We start from the raw sequence: 11,802 nt of genomic DNA on the forward strand, positions 1-11,802 counted from the left end.
CTAAATTTATGTTAATTTGATTTCACTGAAGCTTGAAATAATTTCCTTTCTCTAAGACATAGCTTAGAGCTAGTAGATAATTCAGAAGGAATTCATTTGACTATTTTAAGAAGCCACTGAATCTGGAATTCATAGCTTGGTAAATTCTAATTAATTTCAAAAGTGTGCGGCATTAGTGTTTTTCTTTTTTGAATTTATTTTCTTAAATCTTCTTTTCTTTAACAAACGAAAAAACAAACAAACAAACAAAATCACACAATTGTAATAGAGAATTGGTTGCAAATGTATCGGAGGGACAGAAGAAATAAAAAGGGATATAGGTGGAACCCAGGAGTCCTCCCTCACTGAATCAGCACTGTCATTGAGCAGGGACCCAGTTCTTGTCACACTCTTATTGACTGTGTGGGTGGGGGATCATGCAGTCCCACTGATTCTGCTGGAACCACCCCTGGTGCTTTTATATTGACCTCCCCACTACACTGTAGAGGTCATCCTACTGTGACAGACAGACTCACAGTCTTAGCTGCTGTCACTGTCAGCTCATGGGGCTCCACAACAAGGGAAGAATCATGCTTGGACCAGGTGATTGGAAACGTTGGCAGTGAGTGGGGATACAGTACAGAGGTGCTTGTGGAAGAACAGCCCAAGAGTGATGACAGCCTATATTCGAGCTGACGGCATACTGACCTAGTAAACTCTGTAACCACGTTTTCATTGTATTTATAGTGAATACTAACAGCACATCTATTACAGTCACTACACTATAGTAACAGAATCAAATTCTGTGTTCAAAAGCAGCTATTGGTACTCTCCATTTTCATCCCTAGTAAAGCATAGGCTGGGTAGGGAGCAGACTCTTTTGTGGAAGAGCTTAGTGTGTGTCCAGTTGAACACAGTCTGGTTGTATCATGCAAGGCGGAATTATGACCCTGTTACTGTCTTTATGTGGAGATTGAGCATAGACAGGTTAAGGGTATAAGTCAGTGACGGCGAACATTTTGAGCTCGACGTGTCAGCATTTTAAAAAACCCTAACTTAACTCTGGTGCCGTGTCACATATAGAAATTTTTTGATATTTGCAACCATAGTAAAACAAAGACTTATATTTTTGATATTTATTTTATATATTTAAATGCCATTTAACAAAGAAAAATCAACCAAAAATATGAGTTTGTGTGTCACCTCTGACACGCGTGTCATAGGTCCGCCATCACTGGTATAAGTAGATAGAGACTGACTACAGATAGATGCGTATGAGTGCCAAATTGACAAGGAGTGGACTTGTGATGGCTACTTTTACCTGTCAATTAGATTGGGCCATGTGTGGTTAAACATTATTCTGGGTATGTTTGTGAAGGTATTTTCGTGAGAGATTAACATTGGAATCAAAGCCTGAGTAAAGAAGATTGCCCTCCCCAGCATAGATGGGCATCATGCCACGCTTTGAAGGCCTGATTAGAATAAGAGACTGAGTAAGAAAGAATTCTTTCTGTCTGCCTGACTACTCTCAAGCCGTAACATCAGTCTTCTCTTGCTTCCACACTTGGACTGGAACTTACTTATTGGCTCTCCTGGTAACCAAGCCTTCAGATCCAGCACTTGGGGGTCTCCAGTTTGCCAACTGCAGATCTTGGACTTCTCAGTCTCCATAATCACATGAACCAATTCTTTATAGTATAAAGAATATATATAACATTCAGAAGGACAAAAAAGTCCCTATGGGGAACTAAACCAGTGAAATGCAAAATCAAATTGAAGAAATACCTCAGAGGTCAAGTGAACATGTAAGGACATAGAAATAATAAGGGAAAAGACAAACCACTTGGAAAGTATGTAGAGATGTAAATATCACCAGACTAGAAGACAGGAACAGAACAGAAGGTGGTGAGGCAACATAATGATGAGCCCTACGGTGATTAACAGCCTTGGCAGAAAATGAGTGAAAACAGATGAATGGTCTTTGGAATCCTTAAAAGGAAACTGAGTTTCACAGCCAAAGATGGAGTTCAGAGAACTCTGTCAAGGTGGTGATTAAAATGTTGAGGGGTATAACTGAAAAAAGGTGTGCCAAAGGCTGTTAGAAATCCCAAAAGGTATGGTGTGTGTGTGTGTGTGTGTGTGTGTGTGTGTGTGTGTGTGTGTGTGTGTGTTTCTGGACACTCCTATTCACAAAGGGGTACAAATTTTGTGCTATGTTGGCCATACCAGTGCTTAGTAGAGTGAAAATTAAACTGGAATCGAGGACATCTGCATTCTGGCCTTAGTTCTGTTACTAACCAACCCTAGGATGAGTCATTTAACTCGGTTAACTCTAAATTTGCTCCTGATACACAACCCCAGTCTTTCTAGACATCCTTTATGTAAAGATGTGAAACAAGATCACTGGTCCTCAAATCACCATGGGAAATTGCCAGTTTCAAGTCTAGGGACTCTGGTAGATATGGAATGAGCTCTAACATGGATTTTTTTAAAGTTCCTCTGGTAACTCTGAAACAGCCAGTTTTGGGAACCACTCATCTGTATGATCTCTCTGATTCCCGCCAGCTCTAAAACCTCAGAGTGATCTCTGAGTCACCAGGTACAAATGCTCATCCATCAAATTGGGTGTTTGATTCACTCAAGCCACAGAAGTAATAGGGGGGCTTGGTTTTCAAATAGACTCACTATAAGGCACTGTTAGTTTTGTTTTATTGTTTGGTTGTAAGGGAAGAATGAGCACTTGGCATAACACATGTGCCTTTATGTCACCAACACACCTGCAAACCAAATGATTAAAAGAATCAGAGGGGAGGGGAGCATAGATTGGTAGATAAACCTATCATGAGATCTAGAAAAAAATGTATACTTTCCCAAGAAACTAAATAGAAGTTATGAGTACAGAGAGAGCAAATGTTTTCATTTGATATTAACTTTCCTTTTCTGAAAACCCACTGAGGCTGTGCAATGGTCTGGCACAGGCAATGACACACACGAGTGGGAATCTGATTATAATGTATCCGACGGGAAAATTGCTCATTTAGGACAGTTCTCATTTTTCAGTTTTATTAGTTACATTTACTAAGGGTTCAGCATTGCTCAGCTCACCTTTTTTAGGGGCTTCTTAATACCTCAAACATGAAAATTTAATTTTGCACAAATATATATGTATTATGACTTATCTAGATCCAAAAATTCTTCTTGTACCTGAAAAACATTTTGTGGCTCCTTTAAAATGTTTGAAACATCTATTTGATTAAAAATTTTATATTGCATTTCCTTATTCAATATTAATTACACTGTATAATTCACTTTGGGGGCAATAATTCATTTTATCAAACCTCCCTGGGACATCTTGAGATGTTTATAAACTCATCACTATTGTGATTTGACTTTTATTTAGAAGAAAGTGTATTACTACCTAGTCATCTCCATTTTCTAAGAAACCCTCTCCCTAAGCCTAAATTAGAAACCAGGCCTGAATTTTAACCTTTTTGGTCTGCAATAAAAGTCTTTTAATAAAGTCTTGTTTGAATTAACAATATCATTATTTCAGTCCTTGGATTTATCTAACTTTGTAAGATGTCTAGAACAACACAGTTTCTGTGAAACTCAGATTAACAATTCTTGCTGCCATATATATTTGACAACTAATTAACAGCTCCCACATTCATATGGCTCCTTGGAAGCACTTCAGACACATCGTAGGCATCCTAATCCAGAGATCTGGAATGACAAAGTATTAGAGAAGGAAGGGATTGGAGAGTTCATGAAATGCAACTTCCTCCTTATTTGCAAACTATATCTCTACCCTGGAAAATGGGTGCTCAGCTTTTGCATGCACTCCTGGGACACGGAGAGAGCCAGACCAGTGCTGGAAACTGTTACTTGGGAAAACCATCATTCTATAGAGCTGTTTACTTCTAACTTCACAGTTCTGACCTGAAGACTAGTCTCCTTGCCCTCATAGCTCTCAAAACATTTAAAAACATCTCAAAGTTGCACATATCTACTTCCTACTGCTGTCCCTTCCAAAACATAGTTTTTCTATGTCCTTTTTACCCAAGATTTCTTTTTCTAGACCTACTGTAACTCCAAAATAGAATGTTTTTTCTCTAGAGAGAAAATATTATTTTTTAAAGGAGTTATTGATTTCTTTTAGAATTTAAAATTAAATGTTTATTGTAGAAAACCTAAAGATTTTGTTTTATAATATATAAAGTACTTATCAGTCACCTCATGTTCTTTTAATGAACTCATTAGTCAATGGGTTATTTCTCCCAAGCAAAGGCAATATCGTATTCATCTTTGAGTCCTCAAAAGCTAACAGTTTGCCAGCATGTGATGAACATTCAATAAATGTTTCCCTTAACTAATGAAATCTAAGACACCTCAATTGAATTTTTTCAAGAGAATATTAATGTGTTTATTGATTACACATGATAATAGATGATACACTTGCATCATTCCCATCTATAATTTTATCTGGTACCATAATTCAATTTAGATATATTGCATAGGATGTGCCAACAATCATTAATAACCAAATAAACTCCATGACTCTACTTGGGTGACCCTATTAATGATGAATTCCAGGTCACAACACAGCAACTGCCAGTTCAACTACACCAAGGATCCTGAAGACAATGGTTTCTGTGCCCAAGCAGGTTGTAAATAAATTTCAAATGGAATCACCCTGAAGGATTCTAACTTCATACTGTTGGGGTAATTTACCAATATGACTTCAGAAAAGACTAGCTTTACATAGCACATTTATTCAGCTGAATAAAAACCAAATTTATTCAGCAGCATCATCAGACTATTCCATTTAGCAGTCAACAGCACAGGTGGAAAAAAATATATATATACACATTAAAACCCTTTGTAGGAACACTTTACACTTTTCACAGAACAGAAACTAAAATGGCTTGTTATACAATTAGTCACATATACAATCCTTGAGTTTTTTGCCCATTCACATGAGTGTTACCTAATGCATGTCTTATTTTGTAGCAGCCAGGCCCTGTCACCACTGGCTTAGTTCACAATCTATTGTAACCTGTAGCTTCCCTGTCACTTCTCTGGCTCTCCTCTCCTCTAAGCTTTGTTTCCTGGAAGTAATTAAAACCTCCTGCCACTGACATAGTTACTGCTACTGCTGGAACTGCCATAGCCACCTTGGTTTTGTGGTTTGGCAAAGTACTGGCCTCCACCACAATAAGGGCCAGAGCTTCTGCCTCCAAAATTTCCTCCTTTCATAGGCCCAAAAGTTGGAGACTGATTGTTGTAATTGCCAAACTCATTGTAGTTTCCACCACCTCCCAAATTGCTTCCATCATCACCAAATCTATTATAGTCATCCCCACTGCCACCATATCCATCACCATCATGGTTGCCACAAAAGCCACCTTGACCACTGAAGTTTCCTATATGAACGAAATTGTCATTCCCACTAAAAACACCTCTACGACCAACTTCAAAGTTTCTAGAACCACTTTGTTCTCTTTGCCTGGACGAAGCACTGGCCATCTCTTGCTTAGATAGGGCTTTCCTTACTCCACAGTTGTGGCCATTCACAGTATGGTATTTCCTAGTGACAATCTTGTCTACAGAGTCATGGTCATCAAATGTTGCAAAAGCAAAACCTCTCTTCTTGCCACTGCCTCAGTGAGTCCTAATTTCAATCATTTCCGTTTGCCCATACTGTTCAAAATCATCTCTTAGCTGATATTCTCCACTGTCTTCTTTAACACCACGGACTAAAATCTTTTTCACAGTTTGGTGGGCACCAGGTCTTTGAGAATCTTCTCTTGAGACAGCCTGTCTGGTTCCACAATTCTTCCATCCGCCTCGTGTGGCCTTGCATTCATGGCTGCATCCACCTCCTCCGCTGATCCAAAACCTCTGCAGCGCTTGATGTTTGGATCTCTCATCAACACACAGTCTGTGAGCATCCCCATTGCCCTTCAGACTCTCACAGTTGTTTCCAAAGCTCAAACCTCTGATGAAGAGCTTCTGCAGCTGTTCTGACTCATTGGGAGACACTGACATTGAAATTACAACTGCAGGAGGGGAGATTTTAATGATGCTGGGTGATGTCCACCAGTAGAAAGTCAATTGAATTTTTAAAAACCCTGTCATTTTTAATTAATTCCATAATAAACACCTCTCTAGTCCGAGATCTACAAATGAATGAAAGGCCAGTTGTTTGTATAGAACAAAGGTGTTTCTTGGATGTAATATGGATGTTCTGTGCTACTATTATTTCCCCAATAATTTTTCTTTTGCATAAAATCCATTATTTTTCAGGATAATATTATTTTCACTAATTTCCTGATTATATATAAAGCCAGGGGTCTAATCCAGGTATAATATTTCATCCCTCTTTTATAAAAATTATACTAGAGGTATATTTTCCTTTGATAGCCCATTTTAAAAATTCTTTCATTCATTAAAATCTTAGCTATTAATAACAATAACAAAAATCTTGCAGCTGGACATCCTGCATCTTGGACACTTTTGAAAGCACTTGCAAAAGGCATTAAATTGTCATCATCCAATCCTTGTGAGATATGTATAATTCCCTAGTCTTTCTTCCTTTTACAAAAAGATGTCATATAATTGCCTTAAAAGCATTCCTTGACCTAAGAAATATCTACTTAACACATAGTTGCCACACCCCAAACTCTCCTGGAGAGTTATTTCCCCTGAGGGAGCCCTGAAGCAAACTATTTCTGAGACCAAGACTATTCTGACCCAAGGATTTGAGAGTGTCTTAGCCATCCCCACACGAACCCAAATAATAATCCTCATTTCTGTAACCCGTTTATTCAGGCCCCAGAGACCACCTCTATCCTGTCCAACTTTAACAATGAAATTAGGCTGTTAGGGTTTATGTAAACTTTGGATCTCTTCAAAGCTGGCCAAGCAAGTTCCCAAGGTAATAAGCCATGAGACAAAGCATGGCATGGGCAGCCTGCTCTAACTCCTTCTGCTGATGATCTAGTCCTATCTGCTGAAAGTCTACCTGCTACAAAGGCCTCAGGATCAAAGTGCTCAACCCCAGCCCCACTAGGGCGATTTGGCCGGTGTTGATGGAAACCTGGGAAACGAATAGCAACCAGGAGTCACTTCATTCCCTAAAATAAATCATTTCATTCAAGAAATATATATTGTGGTTTCCCGTGTAACAGACATAAATAATTTTTAAAGTTTAATGTTGAGTAAATTAACCTCTTTGCATCTTTCCTCGTAGTGTGACATATTTCTGAGAACCAGCGGAGGATGAAGATGATTATCTCAGTGAAGTATCAAGCCTGCATATCAGGTTGAGGTATCAGTTTTCAGAATATCTTTTTGTTGTTTCTAGACTTTTTTTATATCTTCTTTCTTACATTATGGAATTATCTGGGTTAAATCCTTGGTCCAAACCCTCCATGTTATGAATTTTATCCATTGCAGTGATGTTGTTTTCATCTGCCCAGCATGTTACAACCTGACAGTGTCCATTTTTTTTCATTACAGCTTCCATATTTCTCTTCAAATGTAAGATTTTGAAACTCATTTGAAAACATTTTTTTTCTCCGTAGAATTCTCTATTTATTTGAATTGTAGAGGTTCTTACTGATAGTAATAAAGAGACCATAATGACTCAGTAAATCCAAGGTTTAAACCTAAATACTCTCAGGGCTAGATATTGGATTAAGCTATGCTTCAATAGACAGATTTCTGTAGATTAAGCATCATAATTTTGTTGCTAGGTAAATGTCTCAAAGAAAATTATTTTGCAGAGGTGAAATTGTTAAATACATAATTGTAAATAGCACCTACAGTCTTTCAAATGTTAAAAGAAAAAAACACACAAGAGTTTCATACCCAAATATTTTAAAAAAAAAGAATATACAATAGATTTTTCCCTTTAGTTTCTGTTTCTGTGTTTGTTCACCAAAAGCTTAGTAATTTAAAGGTGCTACTTGCATGAGTTATTGCATAGTTATCTTTAGAGAAAATCAAATAATAGGCTTTGAATACAGAGAAAAGAAAACAAAGACACAATGCAGAAGGAGTCAAATTAATACATAAAAAAAAAAATAAATAGTTGACAGTCATTGCCCTTGCCAAATTGGTTCCCACAAAGGATCTCAAATCAACTTGAAGTTTATGGGGTAATAGTCAATAATTTTGTATTCTGAAAGTTGCTGTATTTCTTACATTTGTGTCAGTCCTCATGATTATCAGAAGTTGTCTCAATTATAAGTATTATTGCATGATATAGTACAACCAATTTATAATTTTATAATATATTCATATGTTCTTTCAAAAAATATTTACTGTGTACCTAATAAGAGTCAGGCACTAGGCTACATGCTGGAAATAACAACCAAAGGCAAGACAAACTACCATCTCTGTGCTCGTGGACTTTTGAGTCTAGAGGTGCATTAAGCATTAATATCATAAGTATATCATTGCAACTGTGCTTAAGTGCCACAAGGCAAAAGTCTAGGGTGTTATAAAAATGGGTACCCAGAGGAACTTGATCTGAACTGAGAGGGAGAACAAAAGCCGTTTATCTTCTAGGTTTCCAGGGAGACAGTGTGGTGGAATGCAAATACAGTCTTAGTGGCTTTTCTGTTTTGTTTGTTTTTCAAAGGTCTAACATCCTGATGAATTGAATTTGCTCAATTTAGGGTTATATTATGCTGCACCCCTCCCAAAGAAAATTATTTTAAAAATCAGGTGCTTTCTTGCCCAGTTGGCATAGCTCAGTGGTTAAGCATCGACCTATGAAACAGGAGGTCACGCACATGCACAGGTTCCAGGCTTGATCCACAGTGTGGGGCAGGCGGGAGGCAGCTGATCAATGATTCTCTCTCATCATTGATGTTTCTGTCTCTCCCTCTCCATTCTTCTCTAAAATCAATACAAATATATATATATTTAAATCAGGTGCTCTCTTTACCTTTATGCAAGCTTAAGCCTTTAAGTAAAGAATCATGGTATAGAATAGTAGAGATAAGATCTTTCTTGAGACTCGTCTTCAAATCTGTACCGTTTATATTTTTTAAATACCTGCCACATTTTTAAAAAATGCTTAAACATAATGCAAAGAATGGATACTAAAAAATTACCTCTTGTTTTGTATAATAAAATATTCATTATGATAAGTAATCTTGGTTTTGACAAAGCATCAGAGAGAGGCATAACTCTTGGGAAGCTGAAACTAATACAAAACAATATTGAATGTAAACTGTAATTTTTTAAAAAGAGAGAAGCATAACTCATATATAATAGAGTAGATTTACATATTGCAGAAACAGCATTATTTTCAACCATCTAAAGGATGGCATCTTTTTTGTCATGGATCTATATGCCAAATTACAAGTGTTCAAATATCCAAAAACTTCCTAATTCTGCTCAACACCATTTAGACTTTTAAAAAATAAACTTAACTGAGAAAATACATAAGGTTAATTCACCCTGAAATCTTCTGCATTTGTATGGATTTGAAAGTTTAAATATTTTAGAAATCTAAGATAAATAAGATGTACTTAACCTCCTTCCCTTGTCTTATCCCTTGTATTGAATACTAAGCAACATGAGGAATCAGTACATAGCTACATGTACATTTAGAGAAGAGTTGCTTTTGCCTGGATGGTCTGAGTGCCTTAGCCTGGAGGGAATGTCAACATCTTCCTCCTGGTTACCTAGCTAGTCCTGTTCCTCTCCCTTTTTTGTTTCAGGGTCTTTGCCACCTCTCACATCTTTTCACCTTCCTACTAATGAGCTCGGAGAGTATGGACTTATCTTATGACTAAAACAGGTATAATTTGCCTTCATTTCTGAATATCAAAGCAAGGCATTAGAGCACAATTCTTCTTTGTGCTCAAAGCAAGAAATATAGAAAAAAAATAGGAAACACTTAGCAATGTGGCAAACTATGCTAATAGCCCCAAATTCTGGATAAAATAATATCAATGAATGAAATCAAAGAACTAAATAAATGGAACAATATCCCATGTACATGAATAGGAATACTCAATATTTTCAAGATATCAAGTAAATTGATCTGTAGAGTCAATGCAATCCTTATCAAAATCCCAGAAACTTATGTTATGGATATCACCAAACTAATTCTGAAGTTTATGTGGAGATGCAAAAGACCCAGAACAGCAAACACAATATTGAAAGAGAAGAAACTTGGAGGACTGGTGCTACCCAACTTCAAAATGTACTATAAATTTGCCTTTACCAAGAGAGGGTGGTATTGGTGAAAAACTATATAAGTAGAGCAATGGAACACAATAAAGATTTCATAGTTAGAATCAACTGATCTTTGACAAAGAAACAAAGCCAATGCAGTGCAATGCATATTACTTAGTGAAAGATCTCAATCTGAAAAGGTTGTGTACCGTATAATTCCAATTATATGACATCCTGGAAAAGGCTATAGAGACAACAAAAATATAAGTGCTTGCCAGGGATGCTGGAATGGGGAGTCAGGGGCGGGGAGATGAATAAGCAGAGCGCAGAGGATTTTTAGGGCAGTGAAACTATTCTGTCTGATATAATGATGAATATATGTCATCAGACATTTGTCCAAATTCATAGACATTTGTCCAAACACCAAGAGTGCAACAAAGAATAGTCTCTTCAACAAATGGTTCTGGAACAATTGGACAGCTACATGACAAAAAAAAAAAAAAGAACCATGACACAGATTTTACAGACTTCACAAAAATTAAATCAAGATGGATCATAGATCTAAATGTAAAATGCACAACTATAAAAATCATAGATGATAACAGAGGACAAAACCTATATTTAACAGTAAAGACTTGATCTATGAAATAAATGATTGATAAGCTGAACTTCCTTAAAATTAAAAATTATTGCTCTGCAAATGATACTGCCAAGAGAATAAAAAGACAAGCCACAGAATAGGGGGAAATATTTTCAAAAGAAATCTATAATAATAAAAGCATAATATGCTAATTAGGCTGGACGTCCTTCCAGACAACCTTCGGGACAAAGCTGGGGCTGCGAGGGAAGCCCGGGTCCTGGGTCCTGGCAGTCAGGGGACGGAAGGCCTACTCTTGCACAAATTTTGTGCATCGGGCCTCTAGTATGTAACAAAGGGCTGTTCTCCAATATAGAAAAGGAGCTCTTAAAACTCAACACTAAGAAAACAAAGAACTCAATTCAAAAATGAGCCAAAGACCTTAACAGACACCTGACTAAAGGAGATGTACTGATATCAAAAAATAGTCAAAGGTGCTCCACATCATAAGTTATCAGGGAAATGTAAATTAAAGCAACAGTGAGCTACCACTGTGTACATATTAGACTGGCCACAATCTGGACCACTTACAGCACCAAGTGCTGGAGAGGATGGGGACCAACAGGCATTCTCACACATTGCTGGTGGGAATGCAAAATGGTACAGCCACTTTGGAAAAGAGTTTGGCAGTTTCTTGAAAAACTAAACATACCCTTAGAATATGATTCAGCAGTCAAACTCCTTGGTACTTACCCAAAGGAGTTGAAAACTTTGTCTATACAAAAACCTGCACAAGGATGTTTATAGCAGCTTTATTCATAATTTTCAAAATTTGGAAGCAACCAAAAGATGTCCTTCAGTATGTGAAGGGATAAATAAACTGTGGTACATCCAGACAATAGAATATTTATTCCATGTTTAAAGTAAATGAGCTATCAAGCCATGATAAGACATGGAGGAACCTTAAATGCATATTACTTAGTGAAAGATCTCAATCTGAAAAGGTTGTGTACCGTGTAATTCCAATTATATGACATCCTGGAAAAGGC

At 37.1% G+C, this 11,802-nt stretch overlaps 1 pseudogene; it reads right to left on the reverse strand.

Annotated features, from left to right (window-relative positions):
• Positions 1 to 5,097: 5,097 nt before the first annotated feature.
• On the reverse strand, positions 5,098 to 6,117 carry LOC102763333 (annotated as a pseudogene).
• Between the last annotated feature and the right edge of the window lie 5,685 nt (positions 6,118 to 11,802).

This window comes from Myotis davidii, unplaced genomic scaffold, assembly GCF_000327345.1.
Source record: "Myotis davidii unplaced genomic scaffold, ASM32734v1 scaffold803, whole genome shotgun sequence".
Taxonomy (NCBI): Eukaryota; Metazoa; Chordata; class Mammalia; order Chiroptera; family Vespertilionidae; genus Myotis; species Myotis davidii.